The sequence below is a fragment of the Lygodium microphyllum genome, chromosome 21 (assembly GCF_053477565.2).
Source record: "Lygodium microphyllum isolate KBCC chromosome 21, Lygodium_microphyllum_v1.1.10, whole genome shotgun sequence".
NCBI classification, from domain to species: domain Eukaryota; kingdom Viridiplantae; phylum Streptophyta; class Polypodiopsida; order Schizaeales; family Lygodiaceae; genus Lygodium; species Lygodium microphyllum.
In genome coordinates, this window is record NC_141155.1 from 89882637 (window position 1) to 89893429 (window position 10793).

Genomic DNA, 10793 nt, shown 5'->3' on the forward strand with positions numbered 1-10793 from the left:
GAAAGATTGGATTCTTGCTTCTATCAACATTGGATTCCTCTAAAACCAAATGTTGTCCCAATCCAAATGCAGTGCTACAGGATGAACCCTCACATGGCCAAACAGGAGCAACTTGGATTCATTGCTTTAGTAGATTGGATTTCCTCGATTGTCATAGTTCTTAAAAAGAACAAGAACCTGTGAATATGTATAGACTATAGAAAGCTCAATGCAACCACAATCTCCGATCCTTTATTTTGATACTATATTGGATCAGGTCACTTGCCATGAATTGTACTCTTTTTCTCAATGGTTTCAGTGGATACAACCAACTTGCTCTAGAAGATCAATCTAAAACAACCTTCATCATATCATGGGGAGTGTATGTTTTTACTGAGTGATGTGGTTCGGTCTTAAGAATGCTTTGGCCTCTTTTCAGAGATACATGTAGGAGATCTTTGGACCTTATCTGACAAATTTTATGAGATTTGTTTTAGATGATTTTAGTGTTTTTGAAAAAGCCACTCTCCATTTGATGCACCTCTCGGCTCTACCTCACACATTGCCATAAGATAAGTATAAGTTTAAATACACTAAAATATGTATTTGTTGTTCAAGACAACATTTAATTGGGCCACATAATTTCTCAAGATGGCATTGCTACCAAACCCACCAAGGTTGCCACAATCATGTAAGCCGCAGTATCGAATTCACCATCCATGTTGCTTAGATGCCTAGGCTAAATTCGGTGGCATGGCCGCCACTTGCAACTTTTGGCATGCTTGGCTATCCCCCTAAATAAATTGGCACATGTGGCCAAACTTGTCTATCAGTAGAATGAAAAAGGACTTAGCATTTTGTTGCCTTTGGCTATTACTCTCCAAAGCCCGATTTGTGATCCCACTAGACTAGGCAAAAACTTTTCATGTATTTTATTGATGCCTCTGATATGGCTTTTGGCATTTGCGAGCCTCAAGGTTGAGGGATGAAACTTCCTCAGTGGTGAGTTGAAAGGATGCCATGACAAGGAGATGGAAGAAGGGCGAGACACAGAGAAAGGACGAGAAGTGAAAGTAGGTTTGTGCACAAGTATTGGGCAAGAAATAAGGGTATTGAAGAGGAGAATCTTTCTTAAAAGACCATGTGATTAATACAAAAGAACTGTAAGCTAATGCATGTGTGCCACTTCATAAAAATATGCCATAACCAGACATGGTTAGAATGGATTTTTTGAGATACCATGGCACCTCCGGGGGTATGAGTTAATGAGTGGGCTTCATAAATGAATGCCACGTCAATAAGACTAGGGACTTTTGATAGCCATTTAAATTGTAGATGAGCAACTAGTGGGGAAGCAAATTCAAAATTTGATCGTAAGGGAATTCCATTTGGTAGGAAATGGGCACTGGAAGCCCTTAGCATGATAGTGATGTAGTCGAAATCCATTAACAAGTTTCAATAGCAGCTTACCCTATAAATTGGTCAGTTGGAATGAGTTAGTGCTGAAGTCCTGAAAGACTTAGAAAGGACCGCTCCATTAGAATTTAAGCTTGCCTAAAGCTTGCCCATCCAAGTCTTAAAGACTAGGACGAGTTGGCCCTTCTAGAAGAATGGTTTCTCAGACAATCAATCCACTTGACTTTTTGCAAGCTTGGACTTCAGATAAAATGTAGGTGCTGTGGATCTAGACTACTTCTAGTTGGGCAATGGCTTCCATCCGAATTGGAAGTGATTCCTTTGGGATGACTTGATCTTGTACTGTGAGTTGAAAACTCAATACTATATACTCCAAGGTTGTAATGGCTTCCAGACTGAATGCTAATTTGTACAAAATCATGCCGGTATGATGATCTTGAAGGAAGTCCAAAAGGCCCATTGTGCTGCATGGAGCATAGTATCCCAATCTTCTTTATATTGATCTACCAACTTGATTAAAAATTTACACATTACCTTGTTGGTTGATTTTGCTAAGCCATTAGCTTACAAATGATAAGGAGAAGACTTTGTATGTATAATGAGAAAAAATGAGGTGAGCTATTTGATGACTTTATTGACAAAGTGTATACCTTTGTCACTAACCAATTTAATCGAAGTGCCATACCTAGTGAAGATATCCCGGAATAAATGTTTAATAATTAATTTGGTGGTGTTGTCTGGTAGAGCCCATGCTTCTACCCTTTTTGTGCAATAATCTATTGACGTCAGGATATACTTGTCTTTTGTGTAAACAACAATCGGAGAAATCGGATCAATGAAGTCTAGTTTCCATTTCTGGAAGGGTTCCAAAGATAGGATTGGTTAGAGTGGCAAGCAATCTTTGACCCAACCTTTGGTAGGAATCACACTAGACCCACTTGTTGGGATCACCATGCATGGTTGACCACCACAACTAGCTTGCTGGATCTTGTAGATTGTTACTTCAGTAGTGAAGTGAGTGTCAGCAATTCCTTGATGGGCTTCCTCCAAGAAGATAGCATGCTACTTCATTAGGAGTACCCCTCTTTGTAGCACTCCAGAGAGAGTGGTGATACGACTAGCCCATAATAACCTCAAAATGCTTGCTTCAGAGAGCCAATTGTTTTTGTTAGTCCTTCTAGAGATGGGGTGGAAGTATGCCAGTCTTCAAGAAAGCCATGATTTCTTCATACCATGACCATGAAGGGTTTCGTGGCTCATATTTTGGTGTATCCATTTTTGCTACAAATAATTGTGCATCCCAAATCCATCATGAAAAAAGTAGGAGTGGGTCTCATAACTTGCTTTGCAAGTTGCTGACATGGCTGAAGTGCCCTAGACTCCAAAAACCATATGAGATATCATGAGCCGAGTATGACCTCATCCTGTGCATCAAGCTCAACAACAATTGGAAGTTAAAAATATGAGTTTTCCCTTTTAGATTTAGTGCATCGATCTAAGGATTTTGCAAGAAGAACGGAAGGTCTACAAGGGACTACCATCCTACCATGGAAACAGGCATGGAGCACAAACCATTCGCTTCTCTACCTCTCTCACTTACACCATACCGTTCACTTCTCTAATACTCCCATCTATGCCATTCACAACTCTACTCTCATTTACTCCCATGCCAGGTACACAATTTTATACTTCTTAATTTTTTAATTCCACTTTCACCAAAAGATTTTCATGATTGTTATGAAGAAGAGACTATCTAATCAAGACATTGGTTCACCAGTCCTAAAGAAGACCAACTTTAGTTTTTGAAATCTAAGAAAGGTGAAGAGTACAAAAGGTTAATTCCTCCACCTCTGTAAGTTCTCCCTCTTCTTTTTCTTTAGTTTCTTCATGTCAATGTCATTTTGAAGTAGGCAAATCATCTCATTCTTCATTTCAATTCAATGTATTTAATGGACAAAAAGAACATAAAACATTTCCCACAACTACACCCACAAATCCATTTAATCTCCCACCCATCTCTCTCTCTTCTTCTACTACATCTTTCTTTACATATCCATTATGTGCATCTCACATGCCTTCATACACCATAGAGGGAGTCCTTCACCCTTAGGTGTGTAGCCTTTAGGACGTATTCTTTCCCTCAACAAGGTGGTGTACCCATGATGGAGGCTCATCCTCTCTTTCATGCACTTTTGGATTTCTCACAACTTGGGATACTCTCCTAGATATTCCCAGGTGTGGATCATATGGTACCACAATATTCCTCCATGGGATTACCTACCTAGTGGGCCTTCTAATCATTTTGCTCTATCCTAGCCAACATTTGGACAAGGGTGATGAATCTTCAAGTCTTCACCTTCACTACAACTTATGGAAACATTCACGTTCTAGTTGCCTCCACATCAATCCCCGCCCTTTGGACACTTACAGCCTATTTGTGCCTACCCACCACCACCACCACCACCTCCTCCTCCTCCTCCTCCTCCTCCTCCTTCTTTGCATCCATTCTTACCCCACTTATCTGATACCTCATTGTTCTTCCTCCTGATTAGCCAAGCATGCATTCAGTGATTCATTTTAACAATTCTAGCTATCCTATTTGGCCAAATTTGATGAGAAATGTCCATCATTCATAGAACCTATGGGATATTGTGTAGGGGTTAGAACCCCAAGTTCATGGCATTGCACATGGCAATTTCCCTTACTTGCTTAGCTTGCCGAGCTTGCTTTCTACACTTCTTTTTTGCCTCTCCACATACAACCATATCTAGTTCACACACAGCCTATGTCCTTTGTCATCAATACCTAGTAATGGTAGGGATAGTCTTATTTGTTTTGTGAAGGTCTTGGTGCTTACCATCCCTATCTCCCTTTGGGACACTATTATTGTGAGGGCACTATCCAAGTGGCACTATTGCATAGCATTTTTCATGAGCATGATCACACATGCATTGTCTCTTGCATAACTCAAGTGTGTCAACATTCTATTCTTGTCAACATGCATCTGTATGCATTTGTCCCTTTTCCATCTTTGATTCATTAACTTTGGATCCACCATATTCATGGCATTGCACATGGCAGTTTCCCTTGCTTTCTTAGCTTGCTTTCCACACTTCGTTTTTTCCCTTCCACATACCCAGCATATCTGCTTCATAAACTTAGTCTATTTCTTTTGTCTCATAGATGCCCTATAATGTTAGAAATGGTCTTGTTTGTTTTGTGAAGATCTTGGGACTGAGCATCCCTATCTCCCTTCGGTGCACTATTACACAATATATTGAAACTTTTTGAAAATTCTCACTTAATGATAAATCTTTTGAAAAACCAAACCAAATCCCTTAACCAAAAAAAAAAAATCCATTGTGTTTCCATTTGCCTTTGCAAGACTTAGTAGGCCAGTAGGCATCGATGAGCGCCCTTTGTTCAATGCTCTAGCTACTCTAGGGTGAACACTTGGGTTTTCTTATTGAGAAAACCATTGCCTATGTAGTCTTGGTAAGTCACTACGCAGTTGGCATGCACCCTTTGTGCAATGCCAGGGCTGCTTTGGGGTGGAATGCCTTAGGGAAAAGAAAAGGAAAAAGGTAATGGCTTGTTTACAATCCCTTTCTAGTTCCAGATTTAGGCTTGAGAGGAGGTGTTGAGCTAAATTATCATTAGCCTTAATTAAATAATCCCAAAACTCAAGCTCATAGATAAATTTTAACAATTCCTTTTAAATAGATGCATTTGAGAGTTTCAGTGTCCCACATGTGAACCCTCATTTGAGAGGCTCCAAACTTTCTGTAAATAGATAGCTACTCTCCCACTAAGTACAATCTCCTTTTTGCAATTTGTAGGTGCTATAGCTTTGCTGTCTACACCCATTCACAGAGGATATCTTAGCTAGAGCTGCTCGTAATCATCTCCCACCTTCTGGCACATGTCTACCTACGTTCCTTTGCAATTTGTTGTTTGCATCAACTATCACATGTTGTCAATCAATCCCAAAATCTGTGTTACTATTGGCGACATGTCTATTGTGTGTGGTGACTATCCAAGAGCTATCTCCTATTGTGGGCGACCCCCTAGCTAGCTGCGTTTTAGTTCTACCTACTTTTCTTCATTGGAAAACTTGCATTTTACTGCTCCAAGTCTTCACCAGGATACCAAGTCATCTCCAAAATATGCATTTGATGTTTTTCTCTCTCTCTATCGGTCTGGAACATCCACATTGATGAATTTGCTATTTCCAAACATCTTCAAAGGCTACCTTGCTATGTATCGAGATCTATCGGAGTATAATACACTCTCTAGCTTGGTCCTTGAGACACAAGAGTTTGGGGGTCAGTATTCTTCACTGCACATTATGTTTGCTACATGAGCATTGTATTATTTAGATTCATTAAATTTGTTATTTATTGTGTTCAGTGTCTCTGAGGAGTTACTCTAACCCTAATTGTGTTCTATTATCATTTTGTGCTTTGTCGTATGATTGTATCTATGTTTCTATGTTAGAGCTTGAGAGCATTAATAAAATAAGATATGTACACACACACACACACACCCACACACACATTCATCTACACTAAACCTAAGGGTTCTCAAGCCTTGGTCCACTAGCTCTATCTCTAACCCCATAGTATACGTTCTTTAACCCTACACACAATCAGGGCACATAGAGGGTAGGGCATACCTAGGAAGCTCTTACTTGCATGGTTTAGGCCTCTCCTCAAGTCACTTGCACCCTTCTTTCCCTACGACTCCATCCACTCATTCTAGTACAAAATAAACAAATTGACAAATGAGAATATGAAAAATGAACTTTCTAGCAAGAAGATCTCCAACTCCCATCTCAACTCATGATTGAATCATAATGGAGATGTGCATACCATGCAGATAGAACTCTAATCAATTATCCACACTCTCATCTCCTAATAAACTTCTTCAAATTCCTTTTTTTCTCATTGTCAATAATATTTTCTATCATATAATAATGGATAGAACTCAAATGATCAATCATCCATGCTCTTATCTCCTTATAACCTTCTTCAAAATCCCTTTTTCCCCATTGTTGATAATACTTCCTATCCTTTGACAATGGCGATTAGCCTTGTTACAATAACCTCGAACAAGAAGAAAATGAAAACAAGCAATCCTTAATACATATCTATTAGCCTATGTAAGTGCATTTCCTTTCAAATTATTTTCACTGCAATCTATACACAAATTGGGCCCTCAATTGTGGAAAATACCTAAGGGGTCTTGACTCACCTAGTGTTAGTCTAATCTTTGAGTCTAACACTAGATGTCATGTGCACAAAGAAGATCAGCACTTCCTATAAGAAAAGACTACATGTGAGGTTTTGAATTGCAAGTATCAAATCTCATGGAGAACTCCAACTCTTCATCTCTACTTTCAATAGCAAGTTCTTTATCCTTCCACACCTTGTAGGTATCCATTTCTAGCACTTCATCAACCTTCAATGACTTGGAAGACAAACCACCACAACAATCTCTACTTCAACAAGATCCATGAACCATTGCTCCTCCATCAAACCTTACCACTTAAATCCTAGCATCCATGCCTATGGTGCACACCACCATACATTACCTTCAACAAAGGGTGCCAAGGAACTAGCATTCAACTAGGAGGATGCAAATATTAACCAAACTATATATAATGTTGCAAAAAATAGATACTACTAAAAATATCAAGTAAAGATTGGCAACAACAAGACATAGCAAGAAAAGACCATGGCAAGATCTAGGCTAAAAGATATTAGTTTTTGGAGTCCTTGTAAATTGCATATATCATTAGTCCCATAAATAATCTACAATATTTTAGAGTTAATTTTGAATACTTGCAACCTGCAGAGAATGTTTATTGTAAAGCTTATGTCATGCTCCCTTTTATGTAAATTGTACACACCTACAAGGAAAACTAAAAATTCCAACAAGCTTGTGTACTTTAAAATATCCTTTATGCCAAATACAAGAATCTCATGCATAGATTTGAAAATCTTATGAGCAAGCTACAAATGCCTAATCTAAAGACTAAGTAATATAAGAGGATAATAGGGGGACTAATGGGTTGAGGGTGCCTATTCAAAAAGAAACCCTATCTATATAATCTGTATAAATGAATAGAAATCTCATCCTTGGTTGTGCAAACTTTAGAGAGCCCTTCTTCCCTATCTTCTCCTAAAGTCTATAGCTTGAGAGAGAGAGAGAGAGAGAGAGAGAGAGAGAGAGAGAGAGAGAGAGAGAGAGAGAGAGAGAGAGAGAGAGAGAGAGAGAGAGAGAGAGAGAGAGAGAGAGAGAGAGAGAGAGAGAGAGAGAGAGAGAGAGAGACACACACACACGCACAGTGAGTGAGAAAGTGAGATAGACAGCATGAGAGTGGGAATGAGTGAGAGAGGAATCCACCATCTATATTCTTTATTTTCTTATTATTATTATTATTATTATTATTATTATTATTATCTTCTTCTTCTTCTTCTAGTGGGAGAATAGAAGGATGGATTAAGGAGAAGAAGAGTTAAGAGGAGCTTCCTTTGTTCATGCACCTTGGATCAAACATGCATCGAGACTTCACCTTCAGAATTCAAACTACAACAAAGAAGGAGAGTTATCGGCAAGCATTTTTGCATCCGCTTGTTTTCTTTTCCTATTTGCTTGCATTCTTGGGAATGAATAAGGTAGGTAAGAGAGCGTATGTGTGAGAGCAAAAGATACGTTCATCCATATGAGAGACAAATGCATCAAAAGAGAGTGAGCTCTTGAAAAAAACATTATTATTCCATCCATCTGCCATCACTGAGATCAAGAGGTATGCTAATAGATAGTCATAAGTGATCCGAGTATCCTACCATAGCTATTGCGACAACAACTACTACTAAAAGCATAATAGAGGATTAAGCAATTCTTGATACTATAGCACCAAAAGTACCACCTACTAAATAAAAATCCATATGGGGTGCAAGCGATGCACAAGGTCATGCATTAGCGACTCCATTTGTCAAATTAGCAATCATACCTCATAATCAGTAATGTAAAACTATAAGGAGGTTTGAAACATGCTTGCAAGACTCTTTCAAGTGGGTAACCAAGCACGCATTGCAACCTAAGTAGGCTAATTCTAAGCATATGAATGTGTGTGATTCCATGGATAAATTTCTCACAAAAGTCAAGGAATGCCAAGAGCAACTTATTGTAATTGATGAAACCATACTAGATGGCACCTTAGTTGCAAACATTTTGAATACCTCACTAGACTATTATCAAGGTTCTATACCTACACTTCGGTTCATGATGAAGGACAACCCTAATCCCTTCTCTTTTGATAAGGTAAACTCAACGCTATTGTAGGAAGAACAATCTGAACATAACCATTGTGTTGCATACATATGATCTTTTTTTTTTTTAATGATTACAAAGGCAAGGGAAATACCTCTTTTGTTGGTGGCTTAAAAACTTATGCACATGATTTTGGTAAATCCAATGACTAGGGAGATAGAAGAAGCAACAGCTTTTACTGTTGTTATTGCAACCTTAAATATCACATTTATTAGGACTATTAGAAGTTGCAAGCTGAAGAGGATGACAACGAGGAGTTCTACTTATGCCACCAAGAAGTCATGTATGGTACATAGTGAAGTTTATGGTCCTATATGGACACCTTCAATTGGTCACTACTTGTACTTTGCCACCTTTATTGATAATTACAACAAATTGTACATGGTTTAACCCCTTAGAGAAAAGTAAATGATACATATGTGCCTTAAGCAATTCGTATTTATGGCTAAGGATGAAACAAGTTGTCCTCTTGATTACATACAAACCATGGGGGGAGTATATGTCCAAAGAGTTTCACACATTTATGGCTAAAAAGGATATCAAGCATCAATGTATTGTGTTACATTTCACAACAAAATGGAGTGGTTGAGAGAAAAAATAGGACTCTTATGGAGATGGCATGATGCATTTTAAAAGTGTAGACTTTGCATCAATTTCCAGTTGAAAGCTATTATATCTACTAATCACATATTGAACAAGAGTCTAATCAAGGCTTTATAGACAATTACACCTTATGAAGCTTAAAATGGCAAAAATTCTCCATTATACATCTTCCTATTTTTTAATGCTCGCTCATACTTTTGTGTGGAAAAAACATACAAAGTCAAATGACAAGGCCATGAGATGCATTTGTATGGGGTACATTAGCTGAAAATCTTGCTATAAAGAAAGTGACCATTAGCATGGATGACATTCCCCATTAATTTGTTTGTTGGCAAGACCAATGCTTGGATTCTTGGTTTGCCTCTTGCCATTGTTTGAAAGAATAAGACCAATCCTCCAAACCCAAATAAGCTATAAAGTTTTCACATAAGCAAATGTGCTCGAGATCTATCCAAAATATTGATCACATGGCCTTGAATCCACTCCAAATTGCCTTCAAGTCCATGTTGCACCAAATCCATGTATTCATTTGTTTCCCCTGCTATCATGCTAAAATGCCAAGTCCTGCCCACCTTGTTCATGCTCCACTCAAAATGGCCATTGCATGCCAATTAGTTTACATCTCTATGCCACAAAATATTATCAAAAGCCATCCCAGCTCCATGCAATACTCTCCATATTCAAAATCACGACATGTGACTAGAAAAAAATGAAAAAAAATGAAATTTTAGGCTTGAGCTTTCTTCTTATTATTCTTCTTCTTTGAGCTCTCTGTGATCTCTAATTGAGCATTTGAGATGTTGACACATGGCCTCAAAGAGCACAAGCAAAAGCATATCCAACAAAAGGCATACATAGAAGAAGCATTTATACTCCTCAAAACAAAAGAAGAATGTGTTAAAAAAGACAAGCTAAAAGCTATCCATATACAATAATGGTCCGAACAAAATAAGTTGGCAATATAAAACCACCCGCCAAATCCATGCATCTAGTCAAGGTAAAGGCAAGACAAGGGTAATAGACACCTTCCACCAATGCTTACGAGTGAGCAAGCAGGCAAGCCTTGACAATCTCTCCAATGGCTCCATCGTTATTGCTATATGCCACCTACTCATTGATCAATTTTGGCCTTCGATCACACTCTAACTCCTCGCCCCTTGAAGTCCACACCCCATAATATAGGTCCAAAGCTTGAGGTTTCTTCTTCTTCCCTTTTTTTTTTTTGAGCTCTCTCATCTCTAATTGAGCATTTGAGATCATGACACATGGCCTCACAAGCACAAGCAAAATCATATCCACAAAAGACTGCATAGAAAGAGAATGTACACTCCTCAAAACGAAAGAATAGTGTTAAAAACGACAACCTAAAAGATAGCCATATACACCAATTGTCTGAACAAAATAAGTAAGTTGTAAATATGAAACCACCTGCCAAATCCATGCGTCAATCGTCAGGG